We start from the raw sequence: 12693 nt of genomic DNA on the forward strand, positions 1-12693 counted from the left end.
CGTGGAGAGCGGGAGTACGGGCAGACACCGTGTTACGCAGTAGAGCGCACGGTGTCTCCTGTACGTGTGCATAGCCCAGTGCGGGTTATTCCACCTCCCCGCACTGGTAGGGCTAGATTGGGCATTGAGCCAGGTGTCATGAGGCCGGCTCAACGCGTCTGGTCTCCAGTGCGTCTCCTCGGGCCGGCATACATGGCACCTGCCTTACGCATGGTTTCCCCGGTTCGCCTGCATAGCCCAGTGCGGGCTATTCCACCTCGCCGCACTGGCAGGGCGACCGGGAGCATTCAACCAGGTAAGGTTGGGCAGGCTCAATGCTCAAGAGAGCCAGTACGCCTGCACGGTCCGGTATTTCCAGCGCCACCTCCCCGCCCCAGCCTAGTACCTACAGTGCCTACATTACGCACTAGGCTACCAGTGCATTTCCAGAGCCCTGTTCCTCCTCCACGCACTCTCCCTGTAGTGCGTGCATCTAGCCCGGTGCCTCCAGTTCCGGCCCCACGCACTAAGCTACCAGTGTGTCTCCAGAGCCCTGTACACACTATATATTCCCCCCCTACTAATCCTGATGTGCTTGTCCTCAGCCCGGCGTCACCAGTGCCGGTACCACGCATCAGGGGTAGAGTAGGCTTTGAGGATACAGTGTGCCCTGTCCCTGCTCCCCGCACTAGTAGGAAGGTGCTTATCATTAGCACGGTGCCTCCAGTTCCGGCACCACGCACCAGGTCTACAGTGCGCCATATCCGGCCAGAGCCATCCGTCTCCCCAGCGCCATCTGAGCCATCCGTCTCCCCAGCGCCATCTGAGCCATCCGTCTCCCCAGCGCCATCTGAGCCATCCGTCTCCCCAGCGCCATCTGAGCCATCCGTCTCCCCAGCGCCATCTGAGCCATCCGTCTCCCCAGCGCCATCTGAGCCATCCGTCTCCCCAGCGCCATCTGAGCCATCCGTCTCCCCAGCGCCATCTGAGCCATCCGTCTGCCAGGAGCCTGCAAAGCCGCCCGTCTGCCATGAGCCTGCAAAGCCGCCCGTCTGCCATGAGCCTACAGAGCCGTCAGCCAGACAGGAGCCGCTAGAGCCGTCAGCCAGACAGGAGCCGCTAGAGCCGTCAGCCAGACAGGAGCCGCTAGAGCCGTCAGCCAGACAGGATCTGCCAGAGCCGCCAACCAGACAGGATCTGCCAGAGCCGCCAACCAGACAGGATCTGCCAGAGCCGCCAACCAGACAGGATCTGCCAGAGCCGCCAACCAGACAGGATCTGCCAGAGCCGCCAACCAGACAGGATCTGCCAGAGCCGCCAACCAGACAGGATCTGCCAGAGCCGCCAGCGAGCCATGAGCAGCCAGAGCCATCAGAGAGCCATGAGCAGCCAGAGCCGTCAGAGAGCCATGAGCAGCCAGAGCCGTCAGAGCGCCATGAGCAGCCAGAGCCGTCAGAGCGCCATGAGCGTCGAGAGCCGTCAGAGCGCCATGAGCGTCGTGAGCCGTCAGCCTGCCATGAGCGTCGAGAGCCGTCAGCCTGCCATGAGCGTCGAGAGCCGTCAGCCTGCCATGAGCGTCGAGAGCCGTCAGCCTGCCATGAGCGTCGAGAGCCGTCAGCCTGCCATGAGCGTCGTGAGTCGTCAGTCAGCCATGAGCTGCCCTTCAGCCTGAAAAGGCTAGATACCCAGAACTGCCCATCAGTCCAGAGCTGTCTCTCTGTCCGGAGCTGCCTTTCAGTCCGGAGTTGCCCCTCTATCCTGATCTCCCTCTCTATCTTTATCTACATCTATAGTCTTATCTATCCCTCTGTCTTGGTTTATCTCTCTGTCCCGGTATTGTCACTATTAGATTTGTTATTAGGAGGATTTTGTGGGGGAAGTAAGAGGGTGGACATTCTTGAAGGGAGGGGGCTAGGATGGATTATGGTGGGATGGGAACCGCGCCCGGAGCCTGAGCCACCACCGTGGTTAGATGCCCACCCAGACCCTCCCCTAGACTTTGTGCTGGTGCGTCCGGAGTTCGCACCTTGTGGGGGGGGTACTGTCACGTTCCTGACCTATTTATGTTAGTTTTGTGTGTTAGTTGGTCAGGACGTGAGGTTGGGTGGGCATTCTATGTTATCTGTTTCTATGTTGTTTTTGGTTTGCCTGGTATGGCTCTTGATTAGAGGCAGGTGGTTTGCGTTTGTCTCTAATTAAGAGTCATATTTAGGTAGGGCATTCTCACTTTTGTTTGTGGGTGGTTGTCTCCTGTGTCTGTGTTATGTTTTACACCATACGGGATTGTTTCGGTTGTTCGTTTCGTTTTCGGTTTATGTAGTCTGTTCCTGTGTCAGCGTGCTTCGTGTATATGTAAGTTCGTTTGTTCAGGTCTGTCTACATCGTTTTGTTATTTTGTTAGTTATATCCAGTATAGTTCGTTTTCGTCTTTGTCTATTTTGTTTATTTAATAAATCATTATGTGTTCAAACTTCGCTGCGCCTTGGTTCCCTCAATACTCCTCCTTTTCGGTTGAAGAGGAGGAGGACTACCGTTACACAGTGTCTGTTGGAAAGCAGACTGAACCAGGTTTTCCTCTAGGACTTTGCCTGTGCTTAGCTCTATTCCTTTTCTTGTTATCCTAAAAAATCTCTGTTGTCCTTACCGATGACAAGCATACCCATAACATGATGCAGCCACCACCATGCTTGAAAATATGAAGAGTTGTACTCAATGATGTGTGGTGTTGGATTTGCCCCAAACATAATGCTTTGTATTCAGGACATAAAGTGTATGTCTTTTCCACATTTTTTATAATATTACTTTAGTGCCTTATTGCAAACAGGATGCATGTTTTGGAATACTTTTATTCTGTACAGTTATCTTTCTTTTCACTCCGTCTGTCACGCTCGCTATCCTCAAACTCCCTGTCATAAATCAACCAAGGCGCAGCGTGCATGTCGTTCCACATCTTTTAATAGGAGTGAAACCTTAACAAACAAAAACAAACAGATAAACAGCAATGACCGTGACGCAACCGAGGTGCACACAAACACACACGGAAAATAATAATTACCCACACATTAGGTGGGAAAAAAGGCTGCCTAAGTATGATTCTCAATCAGAGACAACGATAGACAGCTGTCCCTGATTGAGAACCATACCCGGCCAAAACATAGAAATACAGAAACATAGAAAACAAAACATAGACTGCCCACCCCACATCACACCCTGACCTCACCAAATAGAGAAATAAAACGTCTCTCTAAGGTCAGGGCGTGACACCGTCATTTAGGTTTGTATTGTGGAATACCTACAATGTTGTTGATCCGTCCTCAGTTGTCTCATGTCACAGCAGTTTAACTCTAATTGGTTAAAAATCACCATTGGCCTCATGATGAAATCCCTGAGCAATTTCCTTCCTCTCCGGAAATTGAGTTAGGAAGGACTTCTGTATCTTTGTAGTGACTGGTGTATTGGTACACCATCCAAAGTATAATTAATAACTTCATCATGCTTAAAGGTATATTAAATGTCAGATTTTTGTGAATTATTTTTATCTACCAATATGTGCCTTTCTTTGTGAGGCATTGGAAAACCTCCCTGGTGAATCTGTGTTTGAAATTCACTGCTCGACTGAGGGACCTTACAGATCAATTTATGTGTGGGGTACAGAGATGGGGTAGTCATTCAAAAATCATATTAAACATCATTATTGGACACAGAGTTAGTCCATGCACCTTAATATCTGACTTGTTATGCCAATTTTTACTTCTGAACATATTTAGGCTTGTCATAACAAAGGCTCTGACTACTTATTGACTTTTCATTTTTTTTTTTTTTTTTTTTTTTTTTTTTTCCACCTTTATTTAACCAGGTAAGATAGTTTAGAACAAGTTCTCATTTGCAACTGCAACCTGGCCAAGATAACGCATAGCAATTTGACACATACAACAACACAGAGTTACACATGGAATAAACAAAACATACAGTCAATAATCATACAGTAGAAAAAAGAAAACAAAAAAGTCTGTAAACAGTGAGTGCAAATGAGGTAAGATAAGGGAGTTAAGTCAATAAATAGGCCATGGTGGCGAAGTAATTACAATATAGCAATTAAACACTGGAATGGTAGATGTGCAGAAGATGAATGTGCAAGTAGAGATACTGGGGTGCAAAGGAGCAAGATAAATAAATAAATACAGTATGGGGATGAGGTAAATAGATGGGCTGTTTACAGATGGGCTGTGTACAGGTGCAGTGATCTCTGAGCATATAATTAATAATTCAATTAATTAAAAAACATAATTCCACTTTGATGTTATGGGCTATTGTGTATAGAGCAGTGACAAAATCTAAATTTAACTTCTTATGGCTGCAGGGGCAGTATTGAGTAGCTTGGATGAAAGGTGCACAGAGGTGCCCATGGTAATCTGCCTGCTCCTCAGTCCCAGCTGCTAATATATGCATAATATTCTTCGTATTGGATAGAAAACACTCTGAAGTTTCTAAAACTGCTTGAATGATGTCTGTGAGTATAACATAACTCATATGGCAGGCAAAAACCGGAGAAAAAAATCCGAACAGGACGTGGGAATTCTGAGGTTGGTCGATTTTTAACCAAGATCCTATTGAATTCACAGCGAGATATGGATGAGTTTGCACTTTCTACGGCTTTCACTAGATGTCAACAGTCTGTAGAACCTTGTCTGATGCCTCTACTGTAAAGTGGGGCCGAAGGAGACAGGAAATAGACAGCTCCACCATGACCTGGCCATGCTCTGACCATGCACGTTCACATGAGAGAGAACTCTGTTCCATCGCATATCTGAAGTCAATGTAATTCTCCGGTTGGAACGTTACTGAAGATTTATGTTAAAAACATTCTAAAGATTGACTCAATACATCGTTTTACATGTTTCTACTGACTGTTACGAAACTTTTTGACATTTTGTCAGCTTTTAGTGAACGCGCTTTCTGACTTTGGATTTGTTTACCAAACACGCTAACAAAAATAGATATTTGGACATAAATAATGGACATTACCGAACAAAACTAACATTTCTTGTGGAAGTGGGAGTCCTGGGAGTGCATTCCGACGAAGATCAGCAAAGGTAAGTGAAGATTTATAATGCTTTTTATGAGTTTTGTTGACTGCACAATTTGGCGGGTAACTGTATGGCTTCCTTGTGTGGCTGAACGCTGTTCTCAGATTATTGAATATTGTGCTTTTGCCGTAAAGCTTTTTGAAATCTGACACAGCGATTGCATTAAGAACAAGTGTATCTTTAATTCTATGTAAAACATGTATCTTTCATCAAAGTTTATGATGAGTATTTATGTTATTTAATGTGGCTCTCTGCAATTTCTCCGGATATTTTGGAGGCATTTCTGAACATGGTGCCAATGTAAACTGAGGTTTTTGGATATAAATATGAGCTTTATCGAACAAAACATATATGTATTGTGTAACATGAAGTCCTATGAGTGTCATATGATGAAGATGATCAAAGGTTAGTGATTAATTTTATCTCTATTTCTGCTTTTTGTGACTCCTGTCTTTGGCTGGGAAAATGACTGTGTTTTTCTGTGATTTTGCTGTGACCTAACATAATCGTTTGTGGCGCTTTCGCTAAAAAGCCTATTTGAAATCGGACACTTTGGTGGGATTAACAACAAGATTACATTTTCAAATGGTATAAGATACATGTATATTTGAGGAATTTTAATTATGAGATTTCTGTTGTTTGAATTTGGCACCCTGCACTTTCACTGGCTGTTGTCATATCATCCCGTTAACGGGATTGCAGCCATAAGAAGTTTAATCAATTATGAATTCAGCTGTAACACAAAATGTGGAAAAAGTCCAGTGGTGTGAATACTTTCTGAAGGCACAGTAAATTGCACACACACACAGTCTTGAATAACTAACCTTCTTCGGACATACAATTCAGTCCCCTTCAAAATCGTATTTTCCCTAACCCTAAACCTAACTCTAACTCTAACCTTAACCCTAAAACCTAACCTTAACCTTAAATCTAACCCTAGCTCCTAGCCCTAAAACTAACCCTAAACACCCTAGAAATAGAATTTGACCTTGTGGGGACTAATAAAATGTCCCCAGTCTGCTGTTGGGACAGTTTTATGTACAACAAATAATACAACAATTACAATGCACAATATAATATTTTTAACAACGTACCTGACAGAAACAGCACAAAATTGCATGGCTCACCATCCAACTCTGCATTCATGCACTCTATAAATATACAACCCCCCCACCCCCACTGGACACAGTAAGTTGCTAGCTAGCATTATCTGGAATTCTCTACAACAAAATGCACAACAAATATGCACAAACGCTGCATCTTATATGTGATGTTCTAATAATATATACAAACAAATTGATAGAAATTGTACATTCAAATCATCAATTGGGAGTATAAAAATCACTTTTCTCGGCTAGCAGAATAGCTTTTGTCAATAGTTGCTCGGTTCTCTCCACCTGTCCCTTTATATCAGCCATGTCTTGCATGTGCTTCTGCTGAGCACTGTGGTACTGGACCGATGCCAATCTTTGATGGCGATACATAAGGCCTAAAGTGGAGAGAACAGTTACAAAGCCTGCGCCCGATGGTTGATTTTGGATAGCGTTGTTCGCAATTTCTGCAGTTTTTCTGCATAATTAGGGTTTGTTTCGCTGCTGAGGTCAGTGATCAATCCTACCTCTTAGCGCTAGGGATCAGAAATGTTTTTTTTTTCTAAAAATAACGTTCCCAAGGCAAACTGACATTTTCTCTGGCCCAGATCGTAGAATATGCATATAATTTACAGATTAGGATAGAAAACACTCAAGTTTCCAAAACTGTCAAAATATTGTCTGTGAGTATAACAACACGAAAACCTGAGAAAATATAACCCGGAAGTGATATATTTTTTTTAAATCTGTGTTTCCTGGCCAGTCTTTCTTCCATTTAAAGGGGTATCAACCAGATTCATTTTCCAATGGCTTCCTCAGGCTGTGACCAGGCTTTAGACATAGTTTCAGGCTTTTATTTTGAAAAATGAACGAGATTTTTCAAAAGTAGTCAGGTGTCCTCCGAATAGTTCCTGCAGGTGCGAGAGGATCTCTCCATTTTCCTTTTGTCTCTTAATGAATAGGTTATGGTCCGTTTGAAATATTATCGATTATGTTTGTTAAAAACAACCTGAGGATTGATTCTAAAAAACATTTGACATGTTTCTACGACCATTACGGATACTTTTTGGAATTTGTCGAACGGAACGAGGCTTTGGTATCCTGAACATAATGTGCAACCCAAATGGTGTTTTATGGTGTAATATTTATCGAACAAAAAGAACATTTGTTGTGTAACTGGGAGTCTCGTGAGTGCAAACATCCGAAGATTATCTAAGGTAAGCGATTAATTTTATTGCTTTTCTGACTTTCGTGACCATGCTTATTTGGGACTAGCTGTTGTAGCATTGATTGCTACACTCACAAAAGCTTGGATTTCTTTTGCTGTAAAGTATATTTTCAAAATCTGACACGATAGGTGGATTAACAACAAGCTAAGCTGTGTTTTGGTATATTTCACTTGTGATTGCATGATTATAAATATTTTTTGTAATATTTTTGCATTTGGCATCCTGCAATTCTAGCGGCTGTTTAGGAAAGTGATCCCGCTAACGGGATTCGTAGCGCAGAGAAGTTAATGGGTGAGGGTTCACCAATTAGTGAGGGACTGGGAACCTCTGATAGTTTGCACGTTATACATTTTTATTTTATTTTCTTTCTCCAAAGTTTGGGTTTTGAGTCGGTGGAAGCCACAAAGACAATGTTAATCTATCTAAACACGTTAATGAACCACCAAGACTGGATCAGTAATGTGGGAGCTAGACGTGAATGAATTTGCAAAAGCAAATTTAATTGATTAATCAATGTCAATGATTAATCATACCTGTATGATTACCATTTGGTAATTCAACTTTAATTAACCTGAAAGCAATGCTGTAACTAGGTTTATGTGGAGCAGTTTACATAGTCTCTTTGGTAGAAAGAAATGTGTTTGGACCTTATCGAAATGATCCACCTGAAAAGGTAAGTCTGAGAAGTTTAGCTTCTTAGTTAAATTGTAAATTGTATAACATAATCTGGGTGCATAATGTAATCTGCTTTTCAATTTTTAGGCTGAATTAAAAAATGAATGCCTCATTCTATCTTAGATTCCTCGCACGAAAGCATCATATGTTGTAATGTGACCATTCATTAATGTGAAGACTGTTATATGATCAAATCAATTCTCTAGGTGTGATTATTACGTAAATCACGTAAACAGTAACTAGAAAGTCGGGGGACCACGGGAAAATGTTGTTTAAAGAGTTACTATTTCCCAAATTGATATTTTCATATCTTATCGATTACAGTCACTTATTAATGTATTATTACCTCATCAGTCATATTCTGAATGTCGCAAACCCTTGGATATCAGCACAAACCCTAGCATAAATGATGAATCAGCAATATACAATATTTGGCTTAATTATTTATTTACTAACTAACTAAATAATCACACAGAATTACACAAACACACACACAGGATGGGTTATACATTGGTTACTACATAATGCAATGAAAAGTCCCTAGTGGAATAAGCCCGATATGACGGCTTGGTAGACAATGGAAAGGGGTGGGGGCAGATAGTGAGCGGGAAATACAGAATGGATCCACTACACACAGTTGATAACTATACTCATGGAAACGCTAATACTTTACACATGTGCAGCCGCTCATTCGAAAAATAAAATACAATTTAAATATTTACGAGTGTATGCCTTTGTTCTCCCCCTCTGTGATTGCCGTCTGCTGGAGAGTCAGTCGACAGAAAGTCTCTGGTTTGTCCACCAGAGATCAAAAGGTATTTTGTGGTTGTATCTTGTTCAGCCGACTCTGGATGTTGTCTGTTATAAATGTTCTCCAGAATGGATCTTTCAGAGTACCATTCGGTAGTTTGATCGGTCGTGTTTACCAGACTAAAGTGTTTAAACAGCTGCAGACTGAATGTGGAGTCTTTAGTTTTGTAGAGATGTTCTTCTTCTCTGTTGAAAGTAGAATTCTCAACCATTTGTAACGTATTCAGCTGGCGCTGCACTTTACTGGTCTACTTTAAATGTCCAACAATTTCAACATGTAGCTACTGATCCATGCTCTCTGGTCTAATGTACATTTTGCTGCATTTTTTTATATAGTGCAGTGGAAAAATGGGTGTTTCATCATTCCCACCCAATGTCTGTGTACATTTGGGGCAGGGCCACTGACTGATCATAAGTTACTATAAAAACAATTCTCATTTAGAAGACTAAAATCACATTGTTAGCTTTCCAGAAGTATTCGTATACTTAATCATTTATTTTATACAAAATTCAGATGCAAGCCCCATAATGAGAAGTGTAAACAATCAAAGATACAGTAATGTGGTTCTACTATCTTTCATGATGTCACAAAATTAAACAAATCGACATGGTCGTTCTTTAAATACCCACGGACCATTCCAAATGTTTGGAATACAGAAATACTGTTTAATTATTCAACCTTTTGATGTTAACGTTTGGCCAAGTGTTTCTCTGTGTCCCACAGTCACACATTCCAATCTCAATACTACAGACCCAAATGGAGAGTATTTACGACCGTCATAAAACTGTGGAGAGGGGGGGGGGGGGGGGGGGGGGGTTGGGGGGCACCTATGATCCCCCCCCCCCCTCAAGGGCACGTCATGCCCCCCCCCCCCCCCCTCCTTTTTGCTCTTGTGCTGTGGGGAGACCAATCTAAGTCTCCCCGAGTGCTCATTGACTCTGGGGCTGATTAATGTCTTATGGATGCCACGATAGCTTCGGAGCTTGGTATTCCCACTCAGCCTCTCTCTGTTCCCATTGAACGGGCACTGGATGGCCGCGCTATAGGGGAAGTCACTCATAGTACCTTGCCCGTTCAATTAAAGGTTTCTGGTAACCACAGTGAGACCATACAGTTCCTTCTCATTGCATCTCCCCATGTTCCAGTTGTGTTGGGATTTTCCTGGCTACAAAAACACAATCCTGTGATTGACTGAACCACAAGCTCCATCCTGGGTTGTAGTCCTTTTTGCCATTCCCACTGCCTTCAAGCAGCACAGCCTTCCCCAAGTCATCCTCCTTAGGATGTTAGCAAGACGGTGGATGTCTCTGCTATTCCTACTGAATACCATGACCTCCTGGAAGTGTTCAGTAAGGCACATGCTACTTCCCTTCGCCTGTACCGTCCTTATGATTGTGCCATTGACCTTCTCCCAAGCACTACACCACCTCAGGGTCGGTTCTTTTCTCTGTCCGGCCAGAGACCAAAGCTATGGAGGAGTACATAGAGGAGTCTCTGGCCACTGGGGCCGTCCGTCATTCTGCATCTCCTGCCGGCGCAGTGTTTTTCTTTGTGGAGAAGAAGGACATGACCCTGCGCCCGTGCATTGACTACCGGGGACTTAACGATATCACTATCAAAAAGTTGGACCTTCGGAATGCCTATCACATGGTTCGGATACGTGAGGAGGATGAGTGAAAGATAGCCTTCAGCACAGCCAGTGGACATGATGAGTACCAGGTCATGCCATTTGAACTCACCAATGCCCCCGCTGTCTTCCAGGCTTTGGTCAATGATGTGCTTCGGGACATGCTAAACCGGTTTGTGTTCGTCTACCTGGACGACATCCATTTTTCTCCCGATCTGCCCAAGAACATGTACTCCATGTCAGACAGGTCCTTCAGCGCCTCCTGGAGAACCAATTGTTTGTGAAAGCCGAGAAGTGTGAGTTCCACCGCTTGCTGAGGGCAATGTTCAGATGGATCCTGGAAAGGTGAAAGCAGTGGTGAATTGGCCTCAACCAATGTCCAGGGTGCAGTTGCAAAGGTTTCTTGGGTTTGCAAACTTCTACCGCCGTTTCATTCGGGATTACAGCACCCTGGCGGCCCCCCTCTCGGCACTCACCTCCCCCAAGGTACCGCTCAAATGGTCTCCAGCTGTCGACAAAGCCTTTGTGGACCTGAAGCATCGGTTCACAACAGCACCCATCCTCATCCACCCGGACCCGTCGCGTCAATTTGTGGTGGAAGTGGATGCTCCGGATGTTGGAGGGGGCCATCCTTTCCCAGCCATCTGCCCAGGACCAGAAGCTTCATCCCTGTGCCATCCTGCTGAGAGGAACTACAATGTTGGCAACCAAGAACTCCTGACAGTGAAGATGGCATTGGAGGAGTGGAGGCACTGGCTGGAAGGAGCAGAACAGCCATTCCTGGTCTGGACCAACCATACTTACTTGGAATATCTCCATTCAGCCAAGCGCCTCAACTCAAGGCAGGCCCGGTGGGCCCTCCTGTTTACCAGATTCAACTTTACCATTTTCTACCATCCTGGGTCTAAAAATGTGAAGCGTGATGCACTCCACCACCTATACAGTTCCTCTGCCACACCCTCTACTTCCGAACCCATTCTCCCTGCCTCATGCCTTGCTGCCACTGTGGATAGGGGTATTGAGAATCTGGTTCATGAGGCGCAACGCTCCCAACCTGGACCTGAAGGGGGCCCGGCTAACCGGCTGTTTGTCCCTAACCCTGTCCGATCCCGTGTCCTGGAATGGGCTCATTCCTACAGGCTGACCTGTCATCCAAGGTCCCGCCGTACACTAGCCTTCCTTCGACAACGTTTCTGGTGCCCCACAATGGTCCCTGACGTCTTTGTCACCGCATGCACTATGTGTGCTCAAAACAAGACTCTATGGCAAGCTCCTTCTGGCCTCCTGCTGCCACTACCGGTTCCTCATCGTCCCTGGTCTCATATCTCTGGACTTTGTCACTGGGCTCCCTCCGTCTGATGGCAACACTGTCATTCTAACTGTAGTCGACCGGTTCTCCAAGACCGCCCATTTCATCCCTCTCCCCAAACTACCTTCTGCCAAGGAGACGGCCTAGCTTATGGTGCAGCATGTCTTCCGGATCCATGGACTCCCGGTAGACATGGTCTCTGATCGGCATTCTCGTCTCAGTTCTGGAAGGCATTTTGCATCCTTATTGGGTCGTCGGCCAGCCTGTCATCCGGATTCCATCCCCAAACTAAAGGTCAGTCGGAGCAAGCAACCCAAGAGCTGGAAACCACCTTGTGTCATCTACAGTAATTTCCTTATTTGAAATATATTGGTGTAATAGATTCATCCTTATCACCTTTTATATTATGCAACCTGTCCATGCATTACCATCTGTAGATGACATGTTTCGTCATGGATCGGAGCTTGGTACTCACAAGTCACCTTTGGCAGTGTGATAGGTATGCAAGTAATACTAGCGCATTAAACGAGCATGGCTCATTCTCCAATGCACTTTTATGAAAATGCACTACTGGTTTGTAAGAACACTTGTGCCGTCAGCTTAGAACAAATGCTCTGTATGTAGCTAACAGGAATGGGCAGCAAGAAATCCCAAGCCATAACCACTTTATCTCTCCCATATGCATATGTAAGAGTGCCATCTAGTGGAGATACGTCAGATACATCAGTTGATGACTTAGAATGACAGCCATGCAGGGTTTCAACTTCATATTCAATCACACATATCCAGATATGAGGGCTAAAAAGTTGTAGTTACTTCCATAGAATCGTTATTGGATAGTACGACTTGCAGTTGTTAATTAGGCCTACTGGTGGTCAAAGGGTA

This window comes from Salvelinus fontinalis, chromosome 2, assembly GCF_029448725.1.
Source record: "Salvelinus fontinalis isolate EN_2023a chromosome 2, ASM2944872v1, whole genome shotgun sequence".
NCBI lineage: Eukaryota > Metazoa > Chordata > Actinopteri > Salmoniformes > Salmonidae > Salvelinus > Salvelinus fontinalis.